Source organism: Rousettus aegyptiacus, unplaced genomic scaffold, assembly GCF_014176215.1.
Source record: "Rousettus aegyptiacus isolate mRouAeg1 unplaced genomic scaffold, mRouAeg1.p scaffold_m13_p_9, whole genome shotgun sequence".
Taxonomy (NCBI): Eukaryota; Metazoa; Chordata; class Mammalia; order Chiroptera; family Pteropodidae; genus Rousettus; species Rousettus aegyptiacus.
Window position 1 is genome coordinate 32,417,312 of NW_023416312.1, and position 17,547 is coordinate 32,434,858.

Sequence of the window (17,547 nt, forward strand, 5' to 3'; positions counted from 1 at the left end):
AGATAAAACATCTGGCAAGCCATTCACTAATATCTACTATTTTGGATTTAAAATATCTCCTTCTAACACAAGTCCAGTTAGAATTTTTTTGACTATAGAATTTTTTTGACTATAGAATTTTTTTTATTTGATTGCAAAATAAAGCAGGATATAATATTAAAGAGTATTTTCTACAGAAGGAATGGGGGTTGAGTAAGAGAGTAAGCCTATTATAAAGCAATTATAATGAAAACAGTGTGTTACTGATTAATGAAACAGAATGAAAAGTCCAAAAACATATGAAACTATCTATAAAAACATTATATATAACTGACCATCCATAACAAAGAGATAAAGAAATATAATTTAAAAAATATTTTTGAGATAACTGCAGAACAGTGTTATTTAGAGCTGTACCATGTATTACATATTAAAATAAATTCCAGATTTAAGAGTAAATGGTGTGTGTATAAAATTTTAATATATATGTTATATATGTATTTATATGTGTGTGCGTATATGAAAAACTATCAGAAAATTGAAAAGACTGTCACTTGAGAGGAGAAATAAGATTCCCATCTTATAAGCAATAGATGCACATATCCAAGGGAAAGAGTCCAGGTTTATTTAACTATGTATAAAAATATGTATAAAAAGTCAAACTTCTGTATAATAAAGAGCCATCAAAGTCAGAGGACATTTCTTTAGCCTTATATAGTATAAAGGGTTAAGCCTGCTAAGCCAAAGGATTTGGTTTCCTGCTGTAGCCTGTGAGCAATTGGCCTCATTCTAAGTACTGCCTAGTGACAGGAAATTCTAGCAGTTCAATTAAATCATCAGACAAAATATTCATTCAAAAGTTATGATGAAGACCAAAAATACTTCTTTAAATAATAACACACATATGGTACCCAAGCTCAGAGAGAATAAAAAGCAAAATATCCATCATTCCACTCATCTCAAGTCCCTATCCTAGCTAGTTCATCACTGACATGTATCAAAAATTCATATACATATATCCCTACTCTCTTCTCATTTAGGGCTTAGCCCACCTAGAGCTCCTTTAGATTGTAACAATCCCTTGTGTGCAAACTGTTCCACCTGACATTTCCCCTCCATCCTCAAGGAAACAAACACACAAACAAATAAAGTGGTAAATGGAAAGTAAAAAGATGATAAATGCTATCAAGCAGAGGCCTTTCCTGACCATCTTATTTAAAATAGAAATGACTTATCCTTACTTATCTTTTTTTCTATTTTATTCTTTCTCAGAGGATACGTCACCATCTGATACTATATCACATACCTATTTTTACTTCTTCATTTGGTTTTCTACTCTCTAACTAAAATGTAAGCTCCACAATGTCAGGGATCTTGTATGTCTCATTCTTCTGGTACCTAGTGCCTGACACACAGTAGGCATTCAATAAATTTTTTTTATAAATGAATTAATAACAAATGGAGAAAAAAACAAGGGCCATGATACTCATATAAATAAAAAGCTGAATTAAAGGCAAAAAGCAATAAGCAAGACAAAGAAGGGCACTATAATATTAATGATGATATCTAATTATTCTGAATCTTTGTGTACCAAATAACAGCATTCAAGTTTCTAAAGAAAGTCAGAGGGATGTAAAGTACAGCATAGGGAATATAGTCAAAATTTTGTAATAACCATGTATAGTACCATGTAGGTACTAGACTAATCATGGGTGTTACTTAATAAATTACATAAATGTCTAATCACTATGCTGTACACCTGAAACTAATATAAAATAATGTTGAATATCAACTGTAATTGAAAAAAAAATTAATTAATTAAAAAATTTCTAAAGCAAAATATAAGAAATGCAAAGGTAGAAAAAAGCAGAAACAAAATATGAGACTATTTCAGCTTATGACAGATTTGACAGTCAAAAACTAAGATAATGGAAAAATCTAAATTTATTCATACACTGAAAACAGACTGTACTTTCTTTTTAAGGGCCCATTGAGTGTTTTTTACATTGACTATATATTAAGCCAAAAAGTGGAAGTAGTATAAAGTACAGTATCTAATAATACAACACTCAAAATTAATAACAAAAACAAAAAACAAAAACTTCTAGCATATAGAAAATAAAAGAGAAAAAAATATCCTCCATTCTAAAGAGGAGGTCTAATTTGAAATTGTAGAATACATAGAAAATAACAATTAAAATATCACAAGCTAGAGGATATGGTTGATTAAAGCAGTAGTAGAAGGAAAAATTGTAGCCTCAAATATATTAATATATAAGAACCAACTGAATTATGTATTCAACAAAAAAATTGAGCTTCAAAGAAAAGAAAAGAAAGAAAAGAGCCACAAAAATAGACCTAAGCAAAGCAGAAAGAAAACTAATGGTACAAATAAATACACTAGAAACGAATGATAGAAATAATAATTAAAGCTAAAAGCTGGTTCTTCAAAAGAAAATATAAAGGAGTAAGACAGATAAACCACTTACTAATCTAATAAAAAAACTCTAAATGCACAAAATTAGAAGAGGTTATCTAAATCCACTAGTTACCACAGAAAAGTATATTGATGAATTTGACCAAAATAAAAAGCGCACTCACATGGTCTTGTGTTAATTCTAACCTTCAAGGAACAAACAGCCCAAATGCTATTTACACTTTCTAGACTCTGAAATCTAGAGAATAGAGGGAGAAAAAAAGAATTCTGCACATCAGTAACCACAATTTAACGATGAGAAGATATATAAAGGAAAACTAGAGACCATTCCCATCTAAGAATAGTAGTGCAAAAAACATCCATTTCTTTTGCATTTAAAAACATAAATATTAGGACATTAGTACATATAAAGAGTTTATTAATAAACTACCAGCATATATTGAAGATATAAACTTAAAAAATTCTTTCTGAGAGGGGTACATGATCCAAAAAATTGGAAACCACTGGTCTGAGACAGTTGTTCTTAATCAAAGTGGCTCCAAATTGCGATTACCTGGAGAGGTTGTTTAAAATACAAATTCATGGGCCTCACCCCCAGAAACTGGGATTTAGTTTGTCTGTGGTGGAGTCCAGGAATCCGCATTTTTAGCAATTGTCCCAAGGGATTCTAATACAAGTGGTTCAGGAACCATACACTAAAGAAACAAAGGGCCAGGCTGAAAAGGATGTGAGTGTTGTGGTTTGGGGAAAATTATTTGTTCCAGTAAGATTGCTTTTCAGTCTATATACCCTGTCTTCCACCCATCGCCACACACATTCCTACCTTCTATCTCTGTCTCTTTCCCCCTTTCCCATTCTTCATCTCCAATCTTAATCATATGAAATGCAGGCAGTGACAGCAACATCTCCAAAGGCCTCAGTTGGGCCCATGTCCTGCAGCTGTGGTGAGGAGAACCCTGCTGCATGACAGTCATCAAATTTACCATTTATTCCTTTTCTCTAGCCAGGGCACAGGAAAATCAATAGAGCACAGCAGAAAGAACACAGTATCAGAAATACCTATAAATTCCAATAAAAATTTAAAATCTGGCTCCTTCATCCAAAAGCCATATGACCTTGAGCAAAAGTATTTAATTTACCCGTTTCAGTAAAATATCTGTCTTATACAGCTACTGTGAGGATTAACTATACAAAAAGGATCTAGCAATGATGTGGGTATATGGAAGATGATTAATAAATGACAGGACTGTTTATTGTTAGAGTGGAGTCCCTTACTCAGGGCCACTGCATATCGTTGTGCAAGTCGTGCAGTGTAGAACATTAACTGCTATATGCTTTGGTCTTATTCCTTGTTCCCATCAAGAGAGTTGGACTGAACTTTCCTCTGCTCAATAGCCAAGAGACCAGGAGAACTTGGGTCCCAGCTCAGCTCCATGGCTGCCCTGTAAAGAAGCCATAGCTAACCAAGGATTTCCATCCTGGGGTCATTTACTCAGTCTTCTCATCTATTAAAAAGGGAGAGATAATAAAAGACAAGTTCAGGCTTAAGAGCAGTGAGAAGATAAAAAGGACTAGATATTCTAAGTTGTCTTATTTAGGTACTAATCACTTATGTCAGCCTTACAGAATTTACCACTAGGTAGCCAACTCTAGAATAGTTGGAAGAAAAGAGGATGCCCTTCTAAGGACATTTGGTGTACCAATTCATGGCACTGTACCCCTATCTGGAGGTACTGGGCTCTAGCAAGGCAACCTGGAAGTTGCTGTTCTCTATGTCAATTCTGATTTTAAAAACACTGTCCTCCCAAATACAAAACTTGCATGGGGCCAGCCTGAGCCTTGCAGAGTAACTTATATCAGGGGAGCAGAAGTAGGCATTACTCCAGAAAAGAGAAGGACTGCCCTCAAGATCAGCTGGGCCAATGTGTATACAAGTCATTCCAAGCTCTCATTGAATATTACATTGTGCAAGGTACCCAGATGAACTGGAAAGCAAAACTGCCTTACTGGTACTAACAGCTGAAGCAAACTGGTGAATGGGAGGCTTTCGTTGATGTGTATTAGGCTCAAGCTGAGAGTTTTTGCTTCTAGAGGTCCTATTTTCAAAGGGCTCAAGGCTTCTACATGCACAGAAATCTACAATTCCACTTTAAGACCAAGTAAGAATTCTTCCCTGGAGTGGAGGGCAAGGAGCTTTATTAAGGGAAAAGAACTACAGTCTCTTACTTCTTACTCTGTTTTAGGCACTTTTGTGTGTTCATTTCCATTAATTTTCACACCAGCCCCTTTAAATCTGGCACTATCATTGCCAGTTTGAATATGAGGATCCTGAGGTTTAGAAAGGATAAATCATTTTCCCAACTAGTAAGAAGCAGTAGTGTCCAGACTGAAACTTACTTTATTTGGCTCCATGGGACAATCCCATTAAAGCAAGAACTCCTGGGGTGAGGCAAAAAGTAATTGCACTATATTTGCCCCCAGGTATCCATGAAGACTTTAACTCCTTCCTGAAGAAAGGGGAGGGGGCATGAAGGCTAAGTATGAGAAAGGGCTTTGTTACACCAGCAAGGAGACTACGTCTCAAAAACAAAAGTAAATTGTCTGCCAAGTCCTGGGCTGTTCTTGTCTTTTCCTCTTGGCACAGCTTGCCTTATCTTCTAATAAATAGTTTTTCCCCTTTTGTTAAAATCTCTCTCTCTCTCTCTCTCTCTCTCTCTCTCTCTCTCTCTCTCTGCCTAATATTTGCAGAGACTAAAAACTCTCCTCCTGCCTCCTCAGCCCTTTTGAAGTTTTCTTGTTTGGATATTTTATTTTTAAACTCCCCACAATAGCTTGGCATTCCAGGATCTCAGCAGCAAGAGTACACAGGTCCAGCTCCTCTCCCCTTTCCCTTTCCTCAACAGCCAAAAGATAAGACTACTCCAAGAGAAACAGCCACTCCCAGGTTATTGCTAAAGGAAATATTTGCAAGATCCAGGACGTGAAACACAAGGAGGCTATGCAGGGAGGGGAAAAGGGCTCAGAGAGCTTGCTATCACCACCCTTCTTTGCCTCTAATCCACAGAACTTGAAGCAAGGAATAATTAGTCTGGCAAAAACAAATGCAAACAGCAGGACTTACCCAGAGGCTTTTACAGCCCCTAGGAGGCTGGTGCAAAATGTTCTTTGAAGAAATCAGACAAGTCCCTGCTTTATTGGGGGTGTCCTTGGTGAAGCTTAGCTCTGTCTTTACAATGACCCCAACTTGGAACTTCCAAAAAGGTCTTCCCATTAGGCTTCTGGACCCTACATAGTGTCATACTCATGGTGATAAGGGATGGTAATGATCACTCTTGTTTACTGAGATTCCATCATGTGTCAGGCACAGGGCGGCACACTTAACAGACTTGATCTCATTTAACCCTTGAGGCAATCTTCTGATATGAGTATTCTCTTCTTCAATATAGAAATGAGGCTCAGAAAGGTTAAATAACTGAGGGAATACAAAGAGAGTAAGTAGCCAGGAGAAGTTACAACTAAGATCCATCGTACTCCAATGCCCATGCTTTTGCCAGCACAATATGCTGGCTCTCCCGTGGTCTCATAACCTTCTAAAGAATTTTAATAAAAGACATTTTAGGAGTACATAACACACTACCAAGGGGCCAGGAAGATTTGATACCCTCAAGAACAATTTAGCTAAAGATCAGGCTGGCCAAGATTATTAAGGCCTTATTTTCTAATATCCAGTGTTTTGAAACTTTAGCATGCATTAGAATCACTTGGAGGACTTACTAAAACATAGGTTGCAACTATGGAAAATAGTATGGAGGTTTCTCAAAAACTAAGAATTGATCTACCATATGATCCAGCAATCCTTCTACTAGGTATTTACCCAAAGACTTGAAAAAATTTATCCAAAAATATATATGCACACCGATGTTCAACGCAGCATTATTCATGGTGGCCAGGACATGGAAGCGACCTAAGCATTCTATGATAGATGATTGGATAAAGAAGATGTGGTACATATATACAATGGCATATTACTCAGCCTAAGAAGAGATGAAATACTCACATTTGTGACAACATAGATGGACCTTGAGATAATCATGCTAAGCAAAATAAGTCAGACAGAAATATTGAAAACCACATTATTACACTTACATGTGGAATAGAAATCTAAAAGAAACAGAGACTCATGGACATGGACAATAGACTAGTGGTTACCAGAGGGTAGGAGAGGAGGGGGGAAGTAGATGGGAGTAAAAGGGCTCAAATATGTGGTAATAGAAAGAAATCTAACTATGGGTGGTGAATACAAATGCAACATATATATGACTTACTGTTGAATTGTACAGTTGAAACTTATTGGATTTTGTTAATCAATGTCACCATAATAAATTAAACAAACAAATAAGTAAATAAAGCATAGGTTGTGGGTCCTACCCCCAGAATTCCTGATTTAGTAGGTCTGACACAGTGTAGAAGAATTTTTACTGGTAATATTTTCCCAGATAATGATAGTACTGCAGGTCTGGGATCATACTTTGAGAGCCACTGCTCTAATCAGTCATTCTTTACCGGGTTCCCAACTTACTAGGGTGTCTTAAGTGGTATAAAGCCATTAAAAAACTTCTCAAAACAAAATGCATTTTAATTAACTATATATATACCACCTATGTGACAAGTGGGATAAAGATTTACAAAATAAAACAATAGACATACTGGAGTTCTAAAAAGCTTTGGGAATCTTGATACTATTTAAGAAAATTTGGTGTCTCACCATAGTTAAACAATGGACAGGCCTGAGGAAGAGAGCAAATTTTATCTATTTGAATCCTCATGTGTACCAGACATTAGTGTACTGAATTTCAAAAACCCAGAATACAATGAAATAGATTCAATACCAAAGTTATAAAGAATATGATTCTATCTCAGAAGGTTTTAAAGGCATTGTGGGTGTTTAATTATGAATGACAATTATTAGTATAGAGTAGTTCTTTGACATGCATATACTGAACATTTGAGGTTTTTAACCCTTTGAGAGTAACCCTAAAGTTTGATGAAATGTAGTAAATGCTTATTATGTAAAGGATATGGATTTTATTTGCAAGGAATCACATTACAGGTTTGTAGGGCAAGTCACCCAGCAAAGCGGGGGCGGGTAGTCGACCTCTTGGCACTTCCACCTCAATGTGGTTTGACGAGTCTCTATTTGTTGTCAAGGTATATACATGTGAAATAACCACAGTGGAGGGAAAATGTGCCTCTTTGGGAATAATGGCATTGAAATGCAAACTATCTGCAAACTAGTACTGGTGATGGAAATTAAGAGAAATGGAAAAGTCTTAAGAAAGCTATGTTTCTGAGCCAAATAAAATGTTTATTGGTGGTGGAACATACTATGTTGTAGTGGTGGTGACAAATTCGGAGACACATTCACAAAGGTCTGGTGACGGACCCCCTCATAAATGTCAAAGATCTCACAGATTTAGATAAGCAGAAGTGCTGGTTAATGAAGAATTCTAGCAAATCGAATTCTAGTTAACAGTGAGATCAAGCTTGTCTGGTAAGTAACACTGTTATCGGTATAGAAATCATTCCAAAGTCCTTAATGTTTAATTTCCCAGGCCTAAATCGAACTGATGTGGGTTGCCTCCTCAGATTTTCCTTTTTGTTATAAATTCCAGCAGCTTGACATGTATCAAGAGAACAACACCATGTGCATTCAACTTGCTATTTACATTTTACCTGATGGTTTTCCAAATTTTCTTTGTGTATGGCTATCAGATTCAACAGTAATTTAGGATTTAGCCTTTTCCTTCTTTTTGTTTTTGGTTAATATGATTACAAATACCTATTTCTGTGCAAGACCCAATATTTATATACCTATCACTGTTAATGGCTATATTCTATTCCATCATGATGATATATTAAATTGGTAAATCTTTTCCATGATTATAAATAGCACTGCTACAAACATCTTCAAACAAGTTATTTTTTCTTTTAAAGTTATTTTCTTGTGTGTATGCTGGGTCAAAGAGTATGAACAGTTTTGTAACTCTTGTCACATATTTCTAGATTGCCCTCTAGGAAAACTTAACCAGTTTATACCACTCCAAGAAACACATACTCTTTTCTCACAGCCTTGCCAAGATAGTTTTGTAATTTCTATGTATTATTTCCATTAATTGTTGATAGTTTAATAAGCAGGTTGTGATACCTTGAAGCTGTTTTGCTTTGCATTTCTTTAATTCCTAGAGAGGTTGTACTTTTACATGCAGTGATTTTACTGCATTTATTTCCTCATGTGTAAATTGCCTATTCGTTTTCCTTGCCCTTTTGTGAAGCAGAATCTGAAAGTTGACCTTCAATATCTGTAATCATTCTTTATATTTTTTTGGACAGTAAACTGTTATCAGTGATGCTGACCCCAGATAATTTCCTCATTCTCTTGTTTAGCTTTTTATTACATGCCGTTGTACAAAGTTCCCCACCTCCAATTTATATATATATATGAAATCATTCATCTTGTCTGACAATATCTTCCATTAAACAGAAAGGAATTTACTTCCATCCATTGCTGAAATAAATAAGCTATACCATTGGTCTGCTTTTTTAGAATTCGCTATGGAGTATTATATGCACTACTGATCTAAGTTAATTATTCCCCATATTGATACCTAGAATTCCCAACATTTTTTAAAGAAAGAGTAATTGCTTTCCCCAGTTCAGGGTTGCTTCCAGTATGCTCTATAGTCTTAGAATAGCTTGAATCTGCTCCTAGAATCTCTATTTTTAAAAAAATTTCAATGTTTGACATTTTTCAATCCACTTTCATATGTTTTTGATAATTGTCACTTTATGACAGGCTTTAAAATATGATAAAGTCTACCATCATTATCTTTTTAAATAAATGTATTTTTTGGTATTATTCCCCATTTAGTTTTCCAGATAAATTTCACTATGAATTTGACAAGTTCTATAAAGTATTCCACAGTGATTCTAATCAGTAGTGCATTATATCTATATATTCACCTAGGGAGTATTATAATCATTAATGTATTTAGTGTTCCCAGATTGAGATAGAGTATAGCTATGAATTTATTCATGTCTTACTTCTCCCAATAATTTTTTTTAAGTTTTATAATTTTTCTTGAACAAATTTTGTATGCTCAGGATTAAATTAATATCCAAGTATTTAAATTCACTTTGTCACACTTTTGACAAATCCTTCCATACCTCCGAAGGTTGCATCCTTCTTAGGTGTTAAAGCCTTACTGAAAAGTGTACTCTTCCTAATGAAATGAGTACTCTTCCTAAATGAAATGAGGATAATCTGAATTATCCATCTTCTTTCACTCATCAGCAAATGGGAAATGTGAACTGGATATTTCACACACTGCTCATGATGTGGTATGACAAAGGGGAGAAAGAGAGTCAGCCCTAGGCTGAGAATTGAAAAACCTGAGTAGTAGTCTAGTTTTGTCATATGATTACTATATAATCTCAGAAGTAATGTGCTCTGGAGTCAGATGCTTGTTTGATCTGGGACAAGTAATTTTAATCTGTAAGTTTCTTCATTTGTAAAAATGGGTTGGTCCATAAATGGTAACTATCTCATGAGGTCGTGATAAATAATAAATGAAATAATTCATGTGAAATGCTTATGATAGTGCCTGACACATAACAAACACTTAATACTTAAATGTTAGTTATTATACCTTTTGTTGTTGCTGTTAATAATAGTATAACACCTTTCCTGAGTCTCAGCTCTCTTCCATTCTCAGTCAAATGGGAACAATAAGACTTAGCCACACAAGGGTTGTTGTGAGGATTAACTATGGTCATGTACATAAAATATCCTATACATTCTAAAGATCTGGACAAAGTAGAAAATGGAAAGGATCACAGGAGGCAATCATAGGTACAGAAAACCAGAAGATATAATCTAGAAAATACTTTCTTTTGGCTTTTAATTACATCATACTTATGTGGCTTTTTCTCCCAGCAGATCTACTCATTAATTATTTTCCCTCTTTCTAATATTAAAATGTGTTTGAATTCTCTGCATGCAAATAACAGTGGAGGAAGACAACCAAGAGCATAACTACATGGAATTAAAATTTGTTGCAGGCTTCCAGGCAGAGAGAGTGGCTCAAGAATATACAATTGATTTTCCCACCTACACCCATCATTCCTGTTGTGACAGAAATGACATAAGAAATGTTAAAATGTGTATGTGACAGGTGGGGAGGAGTGGAAACTCCATCAGGATTTCTCCTCTTAAATTTCATCTCTGCCCTTGACCTTCCCTAGGCCTTCCCATGTTCCTTGAGATCATATACTGTGATCTCCCTCCTCCATCTTCAGTATCGATACTCCTCCCCTTTATATTGACCTCTCCTTTCTGTTCTTAAACTTAAACCCAAATCCTAACCAAACCTTGATTTAATCCAGTGGTTCTCATATTTAGCTTTTCAAATCAGAATTACCTAGAAGGCACGTTAAAACGCAGATTGCTGGGCCACTTCCCAGTTTCTGATTCAGTAGGTCTGAGAGGGGCCCAGGAATTTGCATTTTAAACCAGTTATTAGGTGATACTGAGGTTGCTGGTCCTAGGGTCTCATTTTGAGAACTACTAACTTTAATCCTATTGCCCCATCTGACTACCTCCTAATTTTCTCCTTCCTTTTCCTAGCCAATTTCTTTTAAAACATTTTTAATGTTAAAACGTCTTTTTAAAAATTCTTCTTTTAAAAGTTTTTCAAATCACACAGTAACACTAACAAATAATCGATCTATTAAAATTAATGTAAAGACACTGAAACACTCCTCCATTGCTGGTAGAAATGTAAAATGGTATAGCCGCTCAGGAAAACAGGCAGTTCCTCAATAAGTTAATAGAATTACCATATAGTCCAGAAATTCCACTACTAAGTATATTCCCAAGAGAACTGAAAGCATATGTCCACACAGAAACTTGTACCTGAATGGTCATAGCAGCATTATTCACAATAGCTAAAAAGTAGAAACAACCCGAATTCTGCTAATGGATGAATGGATAAATAAAATGTGGCATATCCATACAGTGGAATATTATTTGGCAAGAAGAAAGAATGTAATACTGATACATGCTGCAACATGATGAACTGCTAAAGCATGCTTAGTAAAAGAAAGCAGACCTAAAAGCCCACATATTGTATGATTCTATTTATATGAAATATATAAAATAGACAAATCCATAGAGACAGAAAGTAAATTAATGGTTGCTTGAAACTGAGGATGGGAATGAGGAATGATTGCAAATGGACACAAGGAATTACTTTTGGGAGATGAACATGTCTAAAAATTGGATTGTGGCGATGATTGTACCACATTGCAAATTTACCAAAATTCATTGAATTATATACTTAAAACAAGTGAATTTATGATGTGTAAAGCTGTGTGCGTTTCTTCTCCATGCATCTCCCTTATAGATAATCATGTCATCTACTTTCTATGCCTGCCACTTTGTTAAGCTTACTTTCTCGAAGGTCACTTATGATTCCAAACTGTCAAAGCCAGTAGTGGTCCTCTCCTTATCCTCTGTGCTGGTGTACTGGCATACTTCCTCTACCACTCCAGTTGCTTACCCCTTCAGTTTCCTTTGCTTGTTCTTTGTCCTCACCCTACCCCCTTGCTGTGTGGTCAACAAGCATCCTCCAAAGAAGCCACTTGTATACCTCATTAACTTTAACATCCCAACTCAAACTTATCAACTCCACCAAACCAGCTCCCCTTCTCACCTGCCCTAGCTACGTCAATAACTTTCTCCAAGTCACTGGGCATCAGATTTATTTTTGACTTATCTCCTTTCTTTCCCAAATTCCAATCACCAAGTTCTCTCTACTTTTCCCTCAAAAGGTATCACATATTTATGATAGAATAATCTGAACAGAAAACATGAGAAGCAATGCAAATATTAAATAAACACATAAAAATTCTAACTAGAATAATTAAAGCAAATTAAAAGTATAATAGATACCATTTACACCTATTGCATTAGAGAAAAGAAAATTTTCCATGATTGCAAGATTTTGGGGAAACTGGTATTCTCATAAATTGCTAACAGTAGTGAAAAATACCTCCTAGGAAAGCAGTTGGTGAAATCTGTCAGGAACAATAAGAATGTTCATATTCTTTCAACTAGTAATCCCAACTCTAGATAATTATTTTAATGAGATAGTTCAAAATAAGAAAACATGTATAGCTACAAAATTTTTTTTGCACCATTACTTTATAGTGAGAAATTGGAAACAATCTAATTACCCAATAATTTGGGAATGGTTAAGCAAAATAGAGCACATTAAGCTAGTAAAATATTATGTAGTCATTAAAATTTATAACCACTGAGGAAGCCTGTATAGAAACATGAAAAATTGTTTACCAAGTATTGCTTAATTAGGGAAAAAAAGGAGCAGGACACACAAAATCCAATCTACATAGTTATTATAACCTTGCCTATAGATAAAAGCTGGCAAGGAAATGAAAATCAGGGTGTTAGGGTAGTAGGAATAAAGTTACTTTTTCCTTTGTTTCTAATTTCCTGTAGTATTGTTTTCATAATAAATAAAAATTTTCCCACAAATATAATGCAATTATCTATCCTTTCTACCTCATTCCTATCGTACCCCTATCTTCCCAATCCAGGGCCAAACTCTTTCATGCCTGGATCACTGCCCATAATTGGTTTCTCTTCAACCCATTTAGGCTGCAAATGCTGCCAAGTTACCTAAAGTGTCACATTTACCATATCACTTACCCAATTGATAATCTTTAATTGCTTTCATGTTTGTGATCCTATCTAGATTTAAGGACCTACCTATCCTTGCCCAATACTTTGCTATTCACCTTTCTCTACTGTTACTATTGCTACTTTTCTCTTTCTTCTTCCTCCTTCTCCTCCTCATTATCAACTAACATTTAATGAGGATTTATGGTGCCAGGTTACATTCTAAATGCTTTACATATATTAATTCATTTAATCCTTACAACAATAACATGAGGTAGTACTTTTACCTCTTTTTACAAGTAAGGAAACTAGGCAGGGATAGAGGGAGAGAGTCAGGGGGCTGACTTGTCAAGCTAACACAGCTGGAGTACAGAAGAATCTAGATGTGAATCCAGGCCAACTGACTCCAAGGCCAGAACCCTCAACATGCAGGGCTTATTCCTCCAACACATCCTGTTTCGTCCTCTGGGCCTTTCTTCCCAGAGGAAAGGGTAAGTTGCAACCTGTATTTTTCTTACCCTCCAGTGAACTTAAATAAGGCATAATAATACTGATTGTGTATTGGGCCCTTGCCACATGCCAGAAGTTTCTTGTTTAAATCATGTATTTAACACTTTTCAACTTGTAGCAACTTGCCAGAGTGAGCAAAAGCTGGAATTAAATCTTGGTTTGTCCTTTTAGTAGCTGTGAGCCCTTGAGTAAATTACTTAGTTTTTCTGAACCTCAGATGTGTTATCTGAGTCACTGGTTGTCAAAATGTGATCCCAGGACCAACTGTATCAGTTTTATCTGGGGAGCTTGTTAGAAACACACACATAGATCTCCACTGCACACTTACTGAATCATACTCTTTGAGGGTGGGATCTATGGTCTATTAAGCCCTTCATATGTTTCTAATGCACACTCAAGTTTGAGAACTATCGCTCTAATTATAATAATACCTGCCTGATGGAGTTTTGGAGAAGATGAAACATATCTGTAACTTAGCTTATGGCATGTAGGTTATTTTGTAAATGGTAATTTATTACTACTTCTACTTAACTGTGTGTGGGTTAGCCTTTCTTGCTCAAGTTGTGGGTTGGCAGGCATTATGTTTCTTGATGCTCTCTAATAATTCCGTGCTTGCCTAGAAAAAGGCAGTATATACACTAGATTTTGAATAAAATCTTCTTACTTCCCTGGCCGATTAGTAAGGGAACTATTTTTGTAGAAGCACCGTAGGTAGTATAGCAGGTCCTCGAATAATATCTCTTTATCCAATGGCATTTGTTATAACACTGATGAGGAAAAAAATAATTCCAAGCCAGAGCACTGTGTGAAGTTTTCATATTCACCCCATGACTGCATGAGTTTTCTCCAGAGACTCTGGTTTCTTCCTGCATCCCAAAGATGTGCACATGAGATGAATTGCCATATCTACATTGTCTCCAGTCTAAGTGTGTGAATGTGTGTGGGTGCCTATGGTAGAAGAGTGTCCTGTCAAGGCTGGATTCCCTCCTTGCACCTGAGCTGCCAGGAGGGGATCTGGCCACCCAGGACCCTGACCTGGAATAGTGGGTTGGAAAAATTTATCTTACTTGTTTTTATTCATCTTTCTTAAATATATGTATAGCTGACATTTATTTCAATGTTTAATATTAGAAGTGTTTTGGATCTTTATTTAGAAATTCAGTAATGGTTTTGTTACCAGAAACATGCTGTAGGAAATTAACTCTCGTTTATATCAATTAGCCTACAGTAAAATTGGTTTCCTTACATGTCATTTTGTTTACATTCACAGTTTCCAAGAATCTACTGATAATGTTAAGTGAGGACTTACTGTGGAGTGTCTCTTAAGTTAGACTGCCTGGATCTGGTCAACTTACTATCTGTGGGACTTTAGGCAGACGAATTTATCTGTGTGTGCTTCAGTTTCTTCTCCTGGACAAATGGAGAGTTTAATAGTACCTACCCTTTAAGGTTACAGTGATAAATAAGTGTAAAGTGCTTTGAATGGTGCCTAGAATACAACACTGTGCTCAAGAAATGTTAGTTAGCATTATTATTTTTGTATTTCACCCATTCAGTGGTGGAGACTCTATTCCTTCATTTGGCAAGCAAATGGCAAATACACTTGAGCAACTTCTCTCTGTGCTAGGTACAGAGAGTAAGTCTCTGACAAAGATGCGGGCTCCTCTCTCAAAGGTCTCAGTCTAATGTGGGAAACTCAGCAGGCTAATTAGACTGAAACAATTTCTTCATGGACATAGTACAAGCCAGTTTATAGTAAGGAATCAAGACCAGCCATAGAATCCTATAGTATCCCCATCCAGGTTAGACTCCTGAGCCATGATGCTGAGTGATCCATTCGAAGGGTTTCCTTTAGGGATCCATATTGAAGCAATTATAATGGGAAAAGCATAAACTTTGGGGCCAGATAAATCTGGACTAAATCCTGGCCCCATTACTTATATTAGATGTGTGACCTCAGCTAAGTTATATAACCTCTCTAGACCTCATCTATAAAAAAGGTAGTAAAAATGACTGTTATGGAGAATGAGATCATGGGAGTAAAAATATCCTGCACAGTGATTGATACTTAGTAGATGATCAATAAATGTTGGATTCCTTCCTTTTTCCATTGCCAACCAGAAAACTAATAGGTTTTCCAGACTTTGGAATCAAAAGAAAGCCAAAAGTATCCCTGACTACATCAGCAAATCACAGGAACAATGTAGGCCTCAAGGAAGAGCCCTGGACTCTTCAAAGGTCAGGACACTCAGATTCTAGTCCTCTCCCTTGGTGTCCCCTCCCTAGGTGCCCCCACAGAAGTACAGATAAGAGTCTCCTTCCCTGTCCCCTCTTCATTCCTGGAGTTTGAATTAAAGAATCAATATAATTTAGAGGCCTCTTGTATAATTTGGCCTGGAGAAGAACTGACTGAAAAGAGTATATCCAAGACACCTCATATCTATCAGAATGGCAATCATCAATAAATCAACAAACAACGAGTGTTGGTGAGGATGTGGAGAAAAGGGAACCCTCATGAACTGTTGGTGGGATTGCAAATGTTACAGCCACTATGAAAAACAGTTTGGAGTTTCCTCAAAAAATTAAAAATAGAACAACCTTGTGATCCAGCAATTGCATTTCTGAGTATCCAAAATACTAATTTGATAAGATATATGCACCCTTATATTCACTGTAGTGCTTTTTACAATAGCCAAGATATGGAAGTAACCTAAGTGCCTATCAATAGACAATTGGTTAAAGAAGACATGGTACATTTATACAATGAAATATTACTCAGCCATAAAAAAGAATGAAGCCTTACCAGTTGCGAGAAAATGGATGGATACAGAGGGTATTATTCTAACTGAAATAAGTCAGAGAAAGATAAAATACCATGTGATTTCACTTACATGTAGAATCTAAAGTACAAAATGAATGAACAAACAAAAGGAAAACAGACTCATAGATACAGAGAACAAACTGATGATTTAGGAGTTGGGACAACTAGGGGGATAGGGAGTTGGGTGAAAAAGGGGAATGGATCAAGAAGTGAAATTGGTAGTCACAAAATAGTCAGAGATGTGAAGTATAGCATAGGGAATAGATTCAATAATATTGTAGTAACCACGTTTAGTGCCAAGTGAGTACCAGACTAATTGGGGGGATCATTCTGTAAATTATATAAATGTCTAACCACTGTGCTGTACATCTGAAAATAATCTAAAACAATATTGAATGTCAACTGTAATTGAAAAATAAAAATTAAAAAATGGAGTATATCAAGGAATTTCACAATAGAGAGGGTCCAGCCAGGCTGATGTAGAGCAACCCAGAGAAGGTAACTGTCACTCCTTATGGTCACCTATGGTAGGTGGGCTCACCTCTGAGGAACATACTAGGTGCCATATTTCCCACATTACAGGAGAAGACTCTCTATTCTAGACATTTTTTTTCCTTAAGTGCTTTTCCCAAGCAACTCTTTTCCCTCTAGCCCAAGCCATATATGCTATTTATAAAAATGTCCCTGCCTTCTTTCAGGACTTTTAATGAGAGGGCCTTAAGTTATCAACAAGCCTTATAAAAAATAAAGGTGGCAGAACCCAAGAAACAAGTACCTCCAGCAATTCTGAAGCAAAGACACAGCAGTAGCTGGGCAGTCTTACCTCCTCTTCATCCCCTCCAACTGCCCAATCACTACTGAAAAGGCAGTTATAATTTATGACTTATTATCTATGTTTCAGCAAAGTGTGGTACCACATGTCTTTGGGCCTGGGAAGGCCTGCCTCAGGCCTCTGAGATGATGGGCACATCATCCCACAACACTGCCTGACTACTACTTTCAACAGATCCTAGTGATCAGTTGCGTCTGTAGCCCAGCTGCCTG

The 17,547-nt window shown here is 36.1% G+C and overlaps 1 protein-coding gene across 5 annotated transcripts in view; it reads right to left on the bottom strand.

The window, feature by feature from the left end:
* SHROOM4 (shroom family member 4) overlaps window positions 1-17,547 on the bottom strand; it is a 218,319-nt gene that overhangs the window by 14,143 nt on the left and 186,629 nt on the right. The gene's annotated exons all lie outside the window — the stretch shown is intronic.